Raw genomic sequence first — 19924 nt, forward strand, 5'->3', positions numbered from 1 at the left:
TTGGGTTTCAAAATGGCCACTGGGTGTACAAAATGGCTCCCCGCTGTGTTTAGGAGCCATTTTTCACTTTACAGGCACCCAAAAATGGCCGCCCCTATGGGGGATCTTTGCTGGACGGTGAGTTTTCAGCCCATTGGAACACATTGAACGGTTTTCAATGCATTTCAATGGGCTTTTTTATTTCGCTTTACATTTTTGCTCTACAGCGATTTCGCTGGAACAAATTAACGTCGTTAAGCGAGGCACCACTGTAATTGCTACCTCCCCCTCCTATGGCCACAGCTGTCACTACGGAACAGAAGGCCAACATTATGTCTTAGAAGACTTCCACAAGTCTTGTAACACATAGTTATATTAAACTCAGGCTAATATAAACATTTAAGAAAAGAGAATTCCAGAGTGTGCAGGTGACCTATTAAGTTGATGTACCAAGTTTACAATTAAGAGCAGTGGGGTTGTGGTGAATTTAAAAGTGCAGGCATGGCCCAAGGAGTCACAGGCAGAAGATGTGTTATGTCAAAAGTCCATCCCTCCTGTCCCCCCCCCCACATACATACACCTTCAATACTTTTTAATGCTGTATATCCTGTTACAGGACCCTGCTGCCCCAGGCAACATGATTAGTCTCTCTCTATTTTGTTACATGAGTGCAGATAAGCATCTGCAATTAGTTACAGTTAGTTCAGGACTAAAAGAAGTTTCTGGGACAGCTATCTGAAAAGCAAGTCCTGTTGTAAATACTGTAGAATTGTACTTAGGATGAAAACAATTGGGAGACACAGCAAAGTCTGGAGTATTCCTGTAGTGGAAGTGAACAGTAACTTACATAGTTTGGGGAATTATGCTACTATCAAAAAACAAACAAACAAGCAAAAACACCTAAGCAGTCCCCTTACCATTCTGTGCTTCCCCTATTCCAGTTGTAAGGGTTCCAGTGACCCACCCAGGTGCAACATTGCACTGTGCCTTTTTCATGGTATGACTGGATTTCAAATGTTTGAATTACCCAAATTCTATTGTTATCTCCAAATATTCACTCACACTTTTCCTCTCGAGTGCCTGTTCTGCAGGTAAATCTACTTTAATTCTCCAGTGTTCCTGGGTAAATGGATGTGTCTGGGTGATTCATCAGTCAAAATCTCACAAACACTTTTTGTAATCCATTTTTGTAATCCACCTTGCTCCTTTTGTAATCCACTTGCTCTTGTCAGTTCAAGTGGGTTTTGTGTTTGAATCTACTTGAACGGCCATGTTACTTTTCCTTGCCTTTGCTCCAACTAAATAAGTTCACCCTTGCAGAAGATATAATAATTCTGAAAGGCTCAAAATTGGCACTGGCACCTATTGATAAATCCCTGAGGATCAGGATGGGTTTAAAAACAACCCGGATTAAATCATTAGCTTGAGATCTAACATACAGTTTGATTCTTCTCTGTTGGCATCACATTTTTCATCTAGCAGGTAATTCCCCATTTCTTCTGTTTACCACCCAGTCCACCCAATCTGTTAGTGAACTGTGCAAGAGATTGCACAGATATTCCAACTGCTCTTTTGCTGATTGAGCAAATGTTGCAGGAAGTCTGGCTGATATTATCCCAAGAGTTGGCATGTCCCCCAGATGTGAACTATAAAAGTATGCGCAAATAACAACTCTCCATAAATTCTGAAAATAGTGATGTCAGAGACTTTCAACACAATTGGCCCTAAAAGTTTGCCATGTTTCAGTTTTATTGGACAACTCATATATGAAGTTTACTACAGTTCATACTTGGCCTGGTGTTGGCTCACAGCCTAGCTTCTTCCTTCTTGTACGTAACCATTTAAAAATGTAGTTGGTTGATGGGTAAGCTATGGACTGAATCCAGCCCTTGTGGGAGTGTAAGAGGGATGAACTCAGGACAGAGAATCACCCTTTCCCAGCCTCCCATGTCTTACTATTCTTAAAAACAAAAACAAACAAACAAAAACACTGAAAAAGATACAGAAAAAAGACCACCCCCCCATAACTAAAGAAAACCATAATAACACAAGAACACATAAGCAATGCAGTAATATATAAGGTGCTCCCTTCCACTGGGACCATCTGGAGATATTGTCCACTTTTTCATCCATTTATGGAGCTCCATTCCTCTTCTAAAACTGCACTGATTCATGAAAAGGTGCACACTTCCCCTTTATTAATACAAAGTTGTATCCTCCTATGCTATCATTAATAGAATGCCTTCACAGGATACTGTCCCCCTCTGTTTATGCTTTCAAAAACATCTTCAGCTACAGCACTGAAGGGAGAGGGATATACAGTGGACGTGTATTTGGGGATTTTTTTTTTTGTAAACACCTCAATCTGTGTGGATTCTGCAATAAAATGGGGGGCTAAAAAGCTCTATTCTGGTACATTAAGTTTTGTTTTGAAGCGAAGAGTGCTTTTTTAAAATTGCTTTTACTCTGGGGACCTACTAAATGGCCTTGGTGTGTTACTTATAGCCCATAGGCCAACTGATTCCCATACCTTAGTGAAGTCAACACTTAACAAAGTCCCCTTGATTCCAATGGATCTGCTGGGCTTAATTTCTGTGCATACAATTTATGTCCCACCACATGAACAAAAGAAGATCTAGCAAATGGCCAAGATAATGCTATTGAAGTAGTCCGCTTATAGTCAAAAACAGTCTAATTATCTTAACATTTTAATTTGTTCTTAATTTTATCTATATTTCATAAATGTCCATGTGTTTAAATTGCACAATACTCTGATACAAACTAATGCATATTTTGAAATTTAGAATACAGGAAAGTGACACTGTCACTTGAAGAGCAGGAAACAATGTCTGGAATTTCATCCTTTCGCTCTGCACAGGTGTTTGTTTTGCATACCAGAGAGAGAGAGAGAGAGAGAGAGTCAAGGACAAATGTACTACTTTTACCATTGAGGTACTTTTTATTCCAGTCAATGTAACCTACTGGGACAAAAATAAGGACCCATTCCAACATTGGGTCACCATACCTGACCCCACAGAAATTGCAAAAATCTAAATGGTGGAAATGTAATACATGAATAGCTGGTTTCATTTGCATTTGGTGGCTCTGTCCTAAGTTACTGGCAATGGAGTCTTAGATATATCTGCTTAGAAGTAAATCCCACAGTGGAGCTTAATAATAAATGATAATTGTATGCTGTCAAGTGAGTTCTGACTTTTGATGGCCTTTCAAAAATTTTCTAGGGGGTGAGTACTTAGAAGTGGCTTACCATTTTCTTTCCCTGGGGGTGCCCTGGGACTGTGCAGGCTACATTGCGTGGCTCCTCAGGAACCACAGTGAAGAATCAAACTCCCAACCTCTGGCTTTGTAGCCAGAGGCTTATTTCACTAAGCTATCCAACTGATATATAGTGGGGTTTAGTATTCCTTCAGTGGGTGAAGTAGGGATGGATAATCTCCTGCTTTTGTCTCCAATCCGTAATCAAAGATAATAGGAAGTGTAAAGGTATTTCTCCTATAAATGCATGTATAGAACTCATCTGCAGTGTATAGAGAGGAAAAGTGCAAGTTGAAATTGAGCAGGGTTGAAAATGTTTCCTGAGGAGACAGGAGTAGAATTGAGCTTTGTTTTGTACGTTCAGTGGGGAAATTGGTGAATGGGTAAGAATTACATCTGCCTTTGCATACTTTGTTTTGGCCAGCCTACATTGTCCTTCACCTCACCGCATGTCCTTCACCTCACCGCATGCCTTGTCCCCTTGGTCTTGAACACTGCTGGGATTCAGGCCTGAAGCAAAAATAATCCCCTCTTCTTGAGGTATGGGATTGCTACATCAACAAGGGTAATTAAATACACAACAGGATGTGATTTTTCTCCAAAACAAGCCTTGCCAAATAGCTGAAACCTTGAAAAAGGAAACATGAAAATTAAAAAGTGTGAAACAGATTTTGTGATTAATTTATTTTATCTCATTTGACTACTTGGTGCTTTTTTAACTTAAGGGAAAAGCAGAATTAAATAATCCATACCAGCCCTACACACCCACAAATACCATATCAGTTATACGTGCCCAAAATAACATCTCAATGCCATCCTTATGAATAAATTTTTTTATATTATTGATGGAGGAAAATAAAAAAAAAAAATGGCAGAATAGCCAAACTATACGAAAAGAAGAGGAAGATAATAATAGAATATTGGGCAGGCATAAATATAGTCTTATTTGTCAGCACTAACATGAGAAATACAAGGATAATACCCAGTTATTCTTTGCACAGTTTTTTCTTTCTTTCAGTTTTTGGATTTTCCTTCCTGGAAATTACTGTTGTGATTGGAATTTATTATAACAATTTCTGAAGCATGCACAGAGTCATTTTGCATCCAGAAATGTGTTTTGTAAGCCAGGGTTGAGAAGATGTCAGACTAAAAAGAGGCTTAATAAACTCTTCCATCTTTCACCGTTCAGCCTGATTCTTTGAACTCTCCCCTTGATGTGTCATCTGCTCCACGTGACAGGAAATATGACTGTGAGGGTTGGCAGGGTTTCTCTGTGTATATTAATACAACTCACTGCGGCTGCAAAGAAGGGTAATCTGCTCGCTGGCACACGTCTTGGGCAATAGTCATAGCTGGAATGAAAGACATTCCTTCATTTCCTGTGCCTCTGTGATAAGAAACAGAAACGGTTCAAATGCTCACAGACACGCCTTCCTTCTGCTGTCAGGACTTTTGAAAACCACACCTGTACTCTTCAAATGCCTCACAGAAGTCACGCAGAAGGGGCTAAAAAGATTGGTACATTTCTTGCCAGTGAGGCCAGAATGTCTGCCTTCCTGTTTTCTTTCCCTTAGCAGGGAAACTGTCCGGAGCAGTGCTATCGGGATGAGAATAAACGAGACAAGGAAATATAGCATCTCAAGAAATACGGTAGCTTTTAAACTTAGAAATAGTTTCCCTTTTTTCTTTTTCTTCACAGATGAATTCTTTTTTTTTGAAAGAAGCAGCAAATTTTATAAATAACTTGTTAAAAATATTATTAAAGGTTCGTTGCTGCAGGCAACATTCCAGAAACCCTATTTAAAACAAAATTGTCACAGAGGTCGTTTGAAGTTCAGACTAGGGGAAGAATGGAGTTTCCCCTTATGCTAAGAAGCAGAGATTCAAAATTACAAAACTATTTGTTGGCTATTTTTAAAAAAAGGAGCCAGGGAGATTTTGCTTGTCTTTAGTGTTAACACAGCAATGAGACTCAGAATATCTGGATACAGAAACTGGGAGGTTAACAGGGCGGAATATTGTCATCCATCTGTTCGTTCATTCATTCATTTATACAGTATTTGCTTAGGGCTCATCTATGTTGCTTATTTTGGAGCTGGCTTGTGCAGGCTAAATAGAGTCACTTGAGGTTGAGTTAGAGGTAAAGTATGCTATTTGACACAATTCTTGCACCCAAATGGCATATAGGAGATCAAGCAACTCTATTTGGTCCATCTCTTTTCATTTTTAATTTCCAATATTGTTTTTTTTTAAATTATTTTTAACAAGGGGGTGACAAAAAGGAAAAGAGGAATTGAGGTTAATGGAGAAGAGGAGAAACAATAACATGCTAACGTCCATTCTATACCTATTGCCAAATCAAGATTCCAAGTTACTCTATTTACTCTTTCCTGCCTTCCAGGTTTAAGTTTTAATTTCCAATATTGTGAAGTGGCTTAATAAATGGGTCACTTCAGGATATCAGCAAATTGAACACTTCCCCTGGTCCTCAGTGGAGGGGCAAGGGAAGTGGGGGGAAAAATCAGACTCTAGTTTATTTATTTTTTAAAATGTATTTAAAATATTTTTACCCTGGCTTTCTCCTCAAAGTCCTTTTCTAATTCAATTTTGTGTCTCACTGGTGGTAGGAAGTCCTCAAAACGTTTTGTAAACACATAAATGAAGTTGAGACTGATGGTTGTTGTGGATTTTTTGGGTTCTCTGGCTGTGTTCTGAAGGTTGTTTGTTCTTCTTGACATTTCACCAGTCTCTGTGGCCGGCATCTTCAGAGGACTGGAGTAGGAACTCCAGTCCTCTGAAGATGCCGGCCACAGAGACTGGCGAAACGTCAGGAAGAACAACCTTCAGAACATGGCCAAAGAACCCAAAAAATCCACAACAACCATCAGATCCCGGCCGTGAAAGCCTTCGAGAATACATTGAAGTTGAGACTCTTAGGGTTTACCATTGCTAATGTGCTGCTTCAGTTACAAAGCAATAATATATATATATTGTTCTTTCCCTTGTTTGAAGGGCCAGTTGAGAAACTGCCTTCAGTCTCTTGACCAGTCTTTTAAGATACAGCAAAGGAAAAAAAATTATATTTTCTTAAATAAGTAATGCAGCACATCAGGAATGGTACTCTATATCAAAGTCTAAAAAAAAAAAATCACTTCACCTGCTCCTCTGGCTAAAGAGCAAAAGAAGTGTTTGATTTGCTGATATCCTGAAATGGCTCACTTATTAAGTCACTTCACAATATCAGACCTTCAAAACAGAAGGAGTCTGGACAGCTGGAAGGCTCGCTTTCAGTCCATTCCCAGCAACCACACATACAACTGAAACATTAAAAAAAACTAAAAAAGAAAAAGAAGGAACAGCATCCAGGCAATCAAAACACCTTCAACAGCAACTCACTTTAAATGTCAAAAGCCTTCCTGAATGAAAAGGCCTTTACTTTCCAAACAAAAGGATAACAGAGAGAGAGAGAGTTAGCTTAGACATCCTTAGCAGAGAGATCAAGAGCCTGGGGGTGTTGATCAAGACACCCCTCTAGCATTTGTTCTATTGTGGTTGTGGAGGATGACATATAATTTAATTATTCAGATCTACACAGACCTAAGAACTGTTTCAAAAGATGTCCCTCCTGATCCAAAGCCCCACAAGTGTTCCTGTTACACACCTGGGCTCCTCAGCATGCTGGCTTCTGTGGGTGAAGCAACTTTTCTGATTGATATTAATGGGGAACATTTTGGTCAGGATAGTTCTAGATACATATACATGATGATCACAGACTGAGATCAGTCTATGGAGGTATAGCCTATTCGTATTTGTTTAAATGGAATGATTTCTGCATAATGGTCGCTTTCCGACAAAGAATTGAGCATGTTTGGGGCCATTAAAATCATTTAGCAGAAGCAACTTGCAGCTTGTTATGGCTTGGTCCCATTGATTTAGTACTGGGTTATATGTCATCATAAATTAAGGTAGCTTAACTTGAAGTATTTTACCAAGATTTTAATTCCAGCTCTACAACTAGCTCACTGGAGGGGTTTGGATTGGAAGAGACACCACTCTGCAAGAGTAGCTCTGCCAGAAGGAGCTGATATCTGCCCACTGTCTTTGTGGATGGAAAACTGGGGCTGGTGACAGAAGACAGGAGGACATGACCTAGGGCATATCCTATGGGTAAATATCATGTAGATAATGGGCTGGGTCAAAAGCCTGGCAGATCCCTCAGGTGATCCCATCCTTGGGTACTTCAGCTAGACTAGCTAGAGCTGGGGTCACAGACAAAAAAGAGGGGGGAACAAACCCTCCCCACTAGAATTTAGAGGTTTTATTTTACTTTTTGGACCATAATTTCCAGAATCCCTCAGTCAGCAAAGCCACTGGCCATGGTGTTTGGGGGATCCTGGGACATGTATTTCTCCAAAAAGTAATTTTTTTCAAGGTTTGCTCTCCATGTTAGCAGGCTGACAGGATTTGGGGTGTGGTAGTAGATCCACAACTCCACTTGTCCCTACACTGGATTTACTCCCCCACCCTGGTCGTGTTGCTCCTTCTGTTGGAAAAGAAGGAATGTACATATTTTGTTTGCTTGCCTGCTACATTTACATCCCACCCTTCCTTCACAAAGACAATTGAAGCTTCTTATCTCAAAGTAGAAATATTCGGTGGCAGACAAAATGTGGACTCTCACCCTGGAACAGTCAAATGATAAGGTACTGTACTGTGTCAGCTATAGACTAACAGGTATCGACAATTTAAGTGAGTCTTTGCACTCTCCTGTCTGAAGCAAAACTGGGAAACATAATTTTCTTTGGACAGAAGGATTCAGATGTTCGTTTGCAAGGTTACACCAAAGCAGTCAGGGGATATGTTCACTAATGTTTGTCCTTCTCTGCCAGCAAAGAGGCTGTCTTGACTCAATACCGTCAAATGCATCTTGAGGACAGAAATGACCAAATTGGCAATTACAGCTAAAGGCTGAACAATGGAAATAGATCTCCTAAAGGAGGAAAAGGGGGGTTGGGGGTGGGGAGTATTCCCATTCAAGCTGATGTATGAAATTTTGTCCTAAGGCGGGAATGGCATGTTTGGTTTTCTGCTGGTAGTAGAGAATTCATTCATCTGGATTTAATCTGTTTACTCATGCACTGATGCATAAGATGCAAGGGGGTGGGGGGAATCCCACCTTTCTATTTCTTTCCTTCTTTCTTTCTCCTCCTGTCTTTCACTGCGATATGCAGCATTTATTAAAAATATCACCCTTGGATAGCCACTGAAAATTCAGTCATTAATGCTCCTACTGTGTGTGCATATGACACAAAGTACAGTGGAAAGAAGCTCATGCAGCTGTGTTTCATCTGCACATATGATGCTGGATGCTTTTTTCTCTGCTCTATGGAGATGACCTGGCCCTACCATCCGGCAGAGTGAGAAATTACCTCAGGTAGCAGATTAAGCAAGGAGGACAGTTCCCTGGTCATTGATCTCTTGGAAGACCATATTGTGTGGGCTTCATCCCTGCTTTAGTAGCTTAAATAGCCATGACAATAAGGTACTTAAAACAGGCATCCTTGCACCTGATTTATTTCATCTTATGCATCCTTCCCAGACCAGCACCTTCCAGTTAGTCAGGAACATAAACCTCAGTATCCCAGCTCAGCATGGGTCATGTTGTTTAGGGATGATAGAAACTACAGTTCAGAGCTTCTGGAGAGTGCCAGCTAGAAAGCCTGATCTTGTGTTACAAAAAGGAGCAAAGAATGACACTTAAGATATGTAAACAGAAGCTCTTGCAGAATCTGTAGTGCCAGTGATGCTAAACTGGTGCTTAAAAATAGGCCATCCATAACTATTTGGGCTCCATTATGAGACAAATACTGGGCCTTCATAGCTGCAGCCAGCATTTTGGGTGGACAGTGGGTCATCCTTAAGGCTTCAGCCATTGGTTGCCTGCCTGTTCCTGACGCCAAGCTCAATTCCACCCATTCTAGGAGGCACAATGCATTCAAGGGCCAAACAACATATTAGGGGGAAATGTATATTTCCTGCTCTTATGTCTTCCCTCCAGCCATGTAAAGTCTTCAAAGCCACACACCTGAGAACTCAGACATACAAATGAAGTCTGTGTTTATCTGCTGATGTTCAACAACTAAACAAAAGCTAGCTGATTTGCAGAATGTGGATAGTGAAAAGCTTCTGTTGGAATAAGTAGGTGGCTCTGCATCTAATGGTATGCTAATTTGGCTCCATGTGTGAGGGGAAAAAAGGAGTAGGTTGTTAGGCCAGATTCAGTTGTGTCAGCTTGAAAAAGTGGGGTCTGCCAGTCAGAAAAGGAATGGGAAAGGAGACCATGCACTGACATTCCATTACACCCCACCCAGAGTCTGTTGTGGTTACAAGCTTTCCAGCACTGAGTTTGTTACTGCTATCTGGCATGGTGAACATCTGGTTCACAGGGAATGCTCTGATTACCATGACATTGGCTTTGTTTGTTGGTTTGTTTTCAATATTTCTATACTGCCTCAGCCAGGTGCTCCAACCCAGTGAGCTATCCAGCCAGCTACAACCTCATTAGCATTAGCACCCCCTCCCCAAGTGACCATGCTAGCTGGGTGATTTCTGGGAAGTGTAGCCCTCAGAAGTAACTTTTCATCTCTCTCTCTCTCTCTCTCTCTCTCTCTCTCTCTCACACACACACACACACACACACACACACACACACACACACACACACACACACACACACACACAGAGAGAGAGAGAGAGAGAGAGAGAGAGAGAGAGAGAGAGAGAGTTGTGCACAACATTCCAGTGAAATAAATGGGGAAGCTGCCCGAACTGAGATGAACTGAGTGAGAATTACATAGGAGCCAGGGCATACTCTGATGAAAGGTCAAGAAGATGTCAAGGCAGCTGACGATGAAAAAGGCAAAATAAGAAATTTACCATTTAAAAACTATAACTACTCAAGAATCAAGAGCAGAAGAAGTTAAAATAGTAATCAGAAGGTACCCAATGAAGCAATTGGAACTACATCAAATAGAATTAAATAAAAACTTCCTAAAAAGTTCAAGGTCTTTACAATGTGGCCATTGGTCAGCTTCTGTGGCGACTGATCCCAGAGCTTGGCAGCAGCTGCTTAAAAATTAAAACACCTCCTTAATTCTCACCAGATACTGTGCGTCCCTGAGTAGCTGGGACACACAGTAGGGCTTTGCTGGACAATCCCAGCGCTGAGAAATAATGGTTTCTGCTGCAACCCAGTGAGCTATCCAGCCAGCTACAACTTCATTAGCATTAGTTCCCCCCCCCCCACGTGGCCATGCTAGCTGGGTGATTACTGGGAAGTGTAGCCCTCAGAAGTAACTTTTCAAATTTCTCTCTCTCTCTCTCTCTCTCTCTCTCACACACACACACACACACACACACACACACACACACACACACAGAGAGAGAGAGAGAGAGAGAGAAAAGAATCTTACTAGAAAAAAGAATCTCACTACATGTAACTAACTTATATAGTTAGTTATATGTAGTAAGATTCTTTTTTGGGTAATAAGAGTATAACACAGTTAAATTTCAAAATCTGTGTAGCAAACAGGAACAAAGTTCTATGTATAACTAGTAACATTTTCTAGTTACTTTTAAAAATTACTTTTTACAGGCATTTAAAATTATTTTAGATACATGTTGACATTTTTTCCCAAATTTATGCAATTTTCTTCTCCAGCTTAATTCTTCTCCAGCTCTTATTGCTCCCATCAATGGAAGCAACAAAAAAAGTAACAAGCTGTACTACAAAGCAACATTCACATTACTACAATGAGAAATGGCAGCATGTTATTCTTCAAACACTGTAACAATTAACAGGAATGGAGTAATGGACTACCTCTAGGCACTTCCCAAGCTAGGGTAGGCCTATTAAGCAGACAGTCTTGGGCAAAAGAAGACCTTCAGACGTTCTAAAAGGACATATTCCTCAGTCAGCTAAATGCCTGGGCATGATCTTGCGGAAAAGATACCATCTCCTGCACTTATGCCACAACAACAGGAGGACCATAGTAGGGTTATCTCCCATATTGTATTTTGTTGGCAAGCCCACTAGTTCCCATATTTGTGGAGGAGTTTAAATATTCCTGGAAAAAGGAATCTTATAACACATTTCTCACAACTTCGGTTTGCTGCCATTTTCCTTGGTGCATGCAGGATCCTAATATGATACTTTATTACTATCAAAAACTGTTTATCTAAACAGGCTGTTCTTATTTGGGCCGCAAACCTCAAAAGGAAATCAAATGATACTAAAGTTCATTTCTAAATTAAAAAAAAATAATGATGATGAGCTTGTTCCAGCCCAAAAGAATGCATAACAATTTGACAGAGTGTGCAGGATACAGCTGCATTGTGCGGAAGGGAGGAGTCTGATATTTCTATTGTAGTAACATGGTCCAGGAGAACCTTTCTGCCAGCTCTGTTTCCATGAGTTTTACAACCAGAGAGAGAGAGAGAGAGAGAGAAAGAGAGAGAGAGAGGCAGCAGTGATTCGGTAGAGAATGAAATGTAAATGTTTCAGAAATAATAACAAACACTGGGAAGCAACAATATATTGGGTTAAAAATAAAAATAAAATTGTGACTATGATAAATTGTTGGTCTACTGGGGATACAGTGTATTAGCTCATCCAGAAGTGAAACCATTTTATTTCCAGGTGCCTTGAAGTCTAGTATGAAACATATTGAGACTATCAAAATAAAATGTCATTGGACTTGAACTGTTGTACACTACAGAGGCATAAAAATGTTTTTCTAAAATGCACACATGGGCTGAGTTATGCATCATTTATTTTAAATTCCTAGGTGCTTAATGGGCTTCATCTTTCTCCGAGATTAGCAACTGCCAAAAGCTGTAATAGAAAGAAAATATCTAAATGTTCCTAGTTCTTACACTTGACATTTATGGTTGCTTAAGGGTTTCGTATCTATGACAGTAACAAATAAAGTTAGCTTGCATGCAGCTCTGGGAAAGTCACTGAAAGATAACGTGACTGGAGAGAAAATGCTAAGCATCTGAAATAAATACAAGTTGCGCACTCACCACCATCACTGCTGCTGTTATCTAGTCCTGAAAATTTACTGCTAGCAACAAACATTTCTGGAATCTATTAAGGGAAAATGCTATATATCTACAATGTATACACTCTGGATGAAATCACAGCTGCATACAAAGGCAGGCAATTCTCCCCTGAGCAGGAATTCCAAAAGTCATGCACCCACATCTGATATTCATGTAAGCAGTAACACTTATTTGATAGAATGAGGGTGCATGCATAGAGACAGACATGAAGCTGCATGCATTTTAAGACATAGTTCCTTCTTGGAAAAGAAACTTATGTGCCCTTTTCTTTTCTAAGAAAAACAAAACACATTCCTTTTAAAACAAGAAAGTTTTAGTCTCCGTAAAATTTTCAAAAGTTTGCCTACGTACAGAGTACCTGTACTCCCTGGTTGAGCCCTATTGCTGCTGTTGTTTTTTAAAGCCAACTATGATCCCATATTTAATGCACCTGATCAAGGGAGGGCATGCTTCAGTGATGTGGGATTTAGTTTAGTTTTATAACAATCCCAAGATTAATCAACTGGACTTCACTTCAAAAGGCCCAGCCCACTTCTGGATACTAATAATATGTGTGTGTCATCAAGCCGATTCTGACTTATGGTGACCCTTCTCATGGTTTTCTATGTATAGAATGCACAGAAGTGGTCTACCATTCCCTTCTTTTGGAGCCCCTGGAATTGTCCAATTGGCTTGAGGCTACACAGGCTGGCTCTACTCCCAGGCAGCACTGTGAGGAATCAAATTCCCAACCTCCGGCTCCACAGCCAGATACCAACCCACTGAGCTAACCACCTAGTTGGTGATTGTATTTCCTTATTTAAGGAGAACAATCCTGTGTGTGAAGGACTGTCCGTGGTCAATTTTTCTTTCAAAGGCATTCATCAAGATGCTTGTCGCATTTGAAGGGTTTTCTACTCCAAATCTGAATTCCAAGATAAAGAGCCATAAGAAGGAAGACCAGGGATCTGGAAGTTCCCCAATTATACTTAGCAGCTGAACAGCATGCACATCTGCCTAGCATCTAAAAAGGTAGATATTCCCACAATTAACTACCTTCAACACATTAAATCACTAAGAATTAGCTGCCCTTTCATGAAAACCAAAATGGACTGCCTGAGGCAGAATACGTATGTATTCAGGTGAATTGATATAGATGGTGCTTCATCAAGAGGAAGAAGTTAGAAAATGTAATTATTTAATTACTTTTAATTATTTAAGTATCTATATTAGTACCCTTCTCATCAGTAGTATGTAAGATATTTGTGATAAACTGCAACTGTATTTGAACAAAAAGGTAAGTGAAAGGAGAAGATCCTCAGGGTAGCTTTTGTTGTAGTTAGTGAACGGTAAGAAAATAATAACTTTTAGAGTGAAAGAAAGAAGTTTCTCTCCCTGCAATCAACTATTCCTATCTCCCCAGCCCAGTTCAACAGAAAGATAACAAATGTTACTTTTGGGGGTACTATAGCTTCCAGAATTTCCCAGCCAGCATGACTGTAGCCTATGCTTGTTGGCAATTCTGAAAATCGTAATCCAAAAAACTAAAATTTCCAAGCTGAGGTTCAATTTGCTATCGGCTTTCAAAGTGATATGATAAAAGAGGGCTTGACCACACAGAAGATTTTCCTGTGTAGACACAAACTTCTTGGTACCACGCCCTAGAATTTAAATTGCTGGCACGATTCACACATAAATGTTTGATTATCCTAGGAAAGTGTGTTTCTAGTATCCAGATGTCACATGGCAACCCTTCTCCCTCACCCTTCTCCACTATGATCATTCTCCTCTTAACCACCCTTTTCACTGACATTCAAATCCCTTCTTCTTTTCTAAATATTTAGCAAGTGAAATAGCACCAGACTGATAAGAGATGGCAAACATTTGAATTTGTGCTGTATCAATTTATCATTAAACTAGGAGGGGAAAAATACAAATTTAAGATACATTTTAAAAATTGCATTGTAGTTGTAGTCCTTAACACTGAAAGCAGAAGGCAAGCATGAGGAAGCAGGATATACTTCTGCACCATGACCTGCTCTGAACATCTTCAGTTTTATCACTTGGACATGCCCAGCAACTACTCCAAAACACCAATATACTGCATTCTTGCATCTAAACAATCAAGTCTACTTCCAATTGGTGCTAATGTTGTGTAGTTGTCAGAATAAATATCGAATGGAACAGTGAGAAACATGGCAGAAACAGCAGAACAAATACCTGTCTAGTCATTCCCTTATTCACATGTCCATTTCCTTCACCAGCTCCCAATACAGGATAATACTTCTAAATAAAACAGGTGACTAAAACTGTGTTATGGTAAAAGTCTAACATATATTCAGGTTTTGCTCCACCCTATGTTCAACAGTTCTTAGCAGTTCAGTATGACACATTTGTTTTGTCTCATAATATTAATATCAAATTATTTTCTTCCACTCACTGATTATCTGGGGCTAAATCACGCAACAAATAGTAACTCAAAACAGTGTTTATAAATCATGCTATGGTTCCTTCTCATGCATGAAATGAGAAAACAGTCTTCAATCATCTCTATATGGTGAGAGGGCAAGATTTTGTCAGAATGTTCAGATCTTCAACAATAACTTTCATTTAAATAATAATAAATTATTCTATTCTATTCTATTCTATTCTATTCCACTCTCTGGCTGGTTTACAACTTAATGATGCAGGCTACACAGTGCCTCCATAATGAGCTGGGTACTCAGTTTATCCACCTCAGAAGGATGGAAGGCTGAGTCAACCTTGAACTGGCTACTTTATCCTATCGGGATCAAACTCAGGTCATGAGCAGAGGCTTGACTGCAGTCCTGCAGTTTAACCACTGTTCCACAGGGATGCAAAGCAGCAACATAAGGTTATTGATGAAATAACACCATTTTACGAGGCAATGCATCCTAACACACAAAAATGGACAATGTGACATGGGCTTCAAGCCTTTGTTCTAATAACAGCCATTTGTGACATAAAGTATTTGTTCATTTAGAAAGGAAAATAATTACAGTGGTGCCTCGCTTAGCGATGATAATTTGTTCCGAAAAAATCACTGCTAAGCGATTTCATCGCTAAGCGAAACGCGGTTTCCCATAGAAATGCATTGAAAACCGGATAATCCATTCCAATAGGAATGAATTGCCGTCCTTAAGCAAAAATCGCCATAGGAAACATCGCTAAGTGAAACGCAGTTCCCCAATTGAAATGCATTGAAACCTATTCAATGCATCTCAATGGGGGAAAAAAATACAACAATAAATTAAAAAAGAGTCAGAACAAAGTCAAATTTGGTTAACAAAGGGTTTATTAACTGCACTTTATGATTTCAAACATTTTAAACAGTAAACTTTAACTTTATAAATAACAGAAAAACATTTAAAAAACAGCAAACATGAGGCTGTTTAAACCATCGTTAAGCGAAACAGAGGACCCAAAATTTACAGTATTAGCTATGTGAGGCATGGTCCCAACCATCTCTAAGCAAAAATCGCCCACAGGGAACGAAGTGCAAAAATGCTCCGAAGAAGTCATCGCTAAGCAATTTCGTCGCTAAACGGAACGCCCGTTAAGCGAGGCACCACTGTAATAATATTGGTATAGTACTTTATATATCTATGGATGTCTCCATCTAATTACAGGAGGCTGTTGTTCCTAAATAACCTTCTCTGCATTTTTATATTAACTATATAGAGACAATGAAAGTCAAAGAAACAGATTTAGGAAACAATTTTTATTCACCACAGCAAGCAATGTAACTTACTGATGATGTACAGTAAGCTTAATAAATTCCACTGAGTTGCCAAAATGAAATCTCAGTTTTCCATGCTGAATACAGAAAAGAATGTTATCTGCAACAGTGTCTTGCAAAGCATGTAAATCCATTCAATCATTTCACATCATGCTGTGGTGTATCCTTGACTGTTTTCATGTCTTGTGTTCTTTCTGATTATGAGGCAGAAACAAGAAAATTCGGGTCGGCAGGAATTCACTGTGATCCCAATGTGGCTTTGAGCCCATTTTGGCTTGCTGAAACAGAATTAAGGGACACTGCTGAAATCCCTCTCAGCCTGTTTGAAACATTTACTCTTTGCTGCACAGTCAGGCCAGTTGGGCCTGACAGGAAGCTCTTCCATGTTCTTTGGCTTCCAAAAGTGCCTTGTGAAATTCACTCTTGCCTTGATTCCTCTTTTGGATGAAGCTGTATTCAGCATGCTATCATGGAACCCCACAAAACCGTTTTGTTTCCTTAAGGGCTCATTCAGACAAAGCATTTGTTCCCTAAAAAGTGCCTAATCTAGTGCTGATGGTATTAGTTTTATCTCTCCATCCACATGGCATAAGGCTTTCCTCAGTAAAAACAATGACAAACTGTGACAAAATCCCTAACCACCCATGCTTTTTGTTTGGTCTGCTTCTAATTTCTAGCTTCTTTTTCTTGCTGTTTGTTGGGGGTGAATTTAACATTCTGATACTTCAAATTAAGTTCATTTCCACAGTTACAGCAGCCAATCAGGAAGCTTTCCATTTGCAGTCAATTAGCATGGAAATATATGCACACAGCGAATGTGAATTGAGAGGGAAAGAGTACTTCAGAATACAAATTCTGGCAGCAGATTATCTATCTATCTATCTATCTATCTATCTATCTATCTATCTATCTATCTATCTATCTATCTATCTATCTATCTATCTATCTATCTATCTATCTATCTATCTATCTATCTATCTATCATCTATCTATCTATCCCAGTGGGTGGCAAACAAACCATAACAACAAGATACAAACAGCCCCAGTAACACCCACATAATCTGTGAATGTGAAACATAGTAGCAAAAGATAAAATACCTAGTAAAAATATAGACTATAAAATACTAAAATTGTATTTTTAAAAGGCTTTCTGAATTTTCTTTGAATATAATATGGAGAGAAGCATTTTTAAAATATATTATTTTAAAAAGTATATCTGGGTACTTTTAAAAGTAATGCCCAGTATTCCTTCATGACTGCAGATGGACTGGGAGAATGTGGGGAAGAATTTCCCCTGCCCTGCCCTAAGTCTATTGAATGTGAATGTGTGTGTGTGTAATATATATAAGTCAACATAAGGAAGGGCACATTTCCAAGCAAACAGAGGAGGGTAGGGAGTATTTACTTCACTTCAGTAATCATTGCCCACTGTTCCCAGACAAAGTAAACTCAAAGCTGCTTACATATAAACAATATTGAAGATAAAACTATAATCAAACAATAAAATAGCATCATAAAAGTATGTCAGCAAGAAACAAGTAACAGTTATCATCACAAGCTCTAATGTGAAGATGCTGGGGGGGGCAGAATAGTCTCAAGATCCCTTTTAAAATTAGGCAAAGGTGTGTGGGTGAGTGGGTGACGATGAATCTGCTCTGAGTTAGGTTCCTTTCATGAGTTAGGAACCGTTCCTGAAAATGCCTTCTTTTGTATGTACCAGACATGTTGATTAGGAGACAATGAGTAAGGTCAGTCCCACATGATTATTCTGGAAATGAAATCCAGGAAGGACCAAAACTGTTGAAAATGTGTGGTACCTTATGGCAGAGAACAGCCACATTAAATAAGAGTCAAAATATGTGTTACAGGTGGCACATTGTTAGAAACTGAACTTATTTGGGGGGTCAAAAAATAATTGCAGGTGAAGTCAATGTTTTCCTGCTGATGATCAATTACAAAACTAGAGAAGCTAGTTTGTAAAAAGCAGGAGATAATGATCCAACATCTTTCAGCACTTAAGAATTCCCTCCTCTAATGACGTGGTGGCGCTGTGGGCTAAATCGCAGAAGCCTGTGCTGCAGGGTCAGAAGACCAGGCAGTCGTAAGATCGAATCCACGCGACGGAGTGAGCGCCTGTCGCCTGTCCCAGCTCCCGCCAACCTAGCGGTTCGAAAGCATCCAAATGCGAGTAAATAAATAGGGACCACTTCGGTGGGAAGGTAAACAGCGTTCCGTGTCTAAATCACACTGGCCATGTGACCACGGAAAGATTGTCTTCAGACAAACGCTGGCTCTATGGCTTGAAGAGCGGGATGAGCGCCGCCCCCTAAAGTTGGACACGACTGGACAAAAATTGTAAAGGGGAACCTTTACCTTTACCTTTAATGACATGCTACCTGTAAAATATTGCTTGATGTCAATATTCACGTTTCTTTATATGTGTACACTGAGCTTGGAAAGTCACTTTAAAAAGTAAATAGCTAATGTTTTGTTTCAATCCACCCAAGAAGATAGTTGCTTCAAGTTACAATTTTTTAAAAATATCTCTTCATTCCCCCCCCCCTTTTTTTAACATAAAAGATATTGCAGTCTCAAACATATGCTGGCTATAGATGGGGGTAAGGAAAGTGCCACTCATGGACCACATCGCTCCCTGAGCATTTTTGTGGTCTCCAGGCACACGCCAGAGCCTTCTAAGTAGTTTTCTGTTTTTAAAAAGTCCCTATTTTGGCCAAAATAGAGGCCCTTGAAATAGCAGTTTTAAACTTCTGAGCCTTGTGAGAGCACTCCCATGTCTCCCCTACCCCTCACACACACCCCAAAAAACCCCCAGAAATGCCAATCCAGGCACTCCCTGATATATTTTTCTCTCCCACTCCCCCTTTTTTTAATGGTTTATTTTCAGCAAATGCCAGACTTGGACTGACTTGGGATGTGGGTGCTTGAATTTAGCCCTGGAGTCCTCAGGCCTTGCCATTCCCAGTGTAGAGAGATTTGGTCAAAACATTCTTCTGCTTGCAGGTGTGTCCTCTCCTGCCAGCTGATCTTGCTGGCAGAGTATTCTTAAAGAGAAGGAGAAGGCATGGCATGACGGAGGTGCAAGAGCCAAACCTTCTCTAGCCTAGGGACGCAGCCATGATGCTGACAGGAAGTTACGCAAGGATCGAGTCATCCTCTTCCAGTTACTGCGGAAATTTCAGTTGTGGGGAGAGCCTGGCTAGAGCCTCTTGGGGGACACCAGAAATCTCTTTCACAAAACAACTGCAAACACAGAAAGAACAAATCAATGTCAATGAAGACAGATGCAAGAAAACGAAGCAGCTCTGCAGAGGGTAAAAGCTGACAGTACCTTAGTAAAATTTCACTATTTAAGGTGTCTTGGTCTCTTGTTGTTTTTGCTGCAAGAGACTTGCATGGCAGGTTTCTATAGAGCTTAGGAATTATTATTATTTTTAACAAAAGCTCCCATAGTACTCCAACCATTCCTGTTTCCAAGCTCTGACATAATGCTAACTCTTGGATTCCCAGGGAAAAAGCAATTTTAAAAAAATTCCACTGTTGTCTGGGAGCTTAGTTGGATATTATCCTGAGGAAAGCAGCAGTTCTGTAAAGCAAGAAGAGAGGAATATGAGCTTATTGTGTGTATGCATTCTGTAAGTCTTAGATTTCTGGAATAAGGTTTTTAAAAATGAAACATAAATAATATCATTTTGGAAGGAGTAGCACCACTTTTACTTGTTTTAGTATTGTATGGCCCTTCGAGCTGTTTATTCATAGATTTATTATGAAGCTAAACTGGGCTAGAGG

The 19924-nt window shown here is 39.8% G+C and overlaps 1 long non-coding RNA gene across 1 annotated transcript in view; it reads right to left on the bottom strand.

Annotated features, from left to right (window-relative positions):
• Nucleotides 1–1446: 1446 nt before the first annotated feature.
• LOC140705524 (uncharacterized) overlaps nt 1447–19924 on the bottom strand; it is a 44156-nt gene continuing 25678 nt past the window's right edge. The window contains exon 2 of the long non-coding RNA XR_013542951.1: nt 1447–19378. This is a non-coding gene — a long non-coding RNA (uncharacterized LOC140705524). The remainder of the gene's footprint in view (nt 19379–19924) is intronic.

This window comes from Pogona vitticeps, chromosome 3 (genome assembly GCF_051106095.1).
Source record: "Pogona vitticeps strain Pit_001003342236 chromosome 3, PviZW2.1, whole genome shotgun sequence".
Classification (NCBI taxonomy): Eukaryota; Metazoa; Chordata; class Lepidosauria; order Squamata; family Agamidae; genus Pogona; species Pogona vitticeps.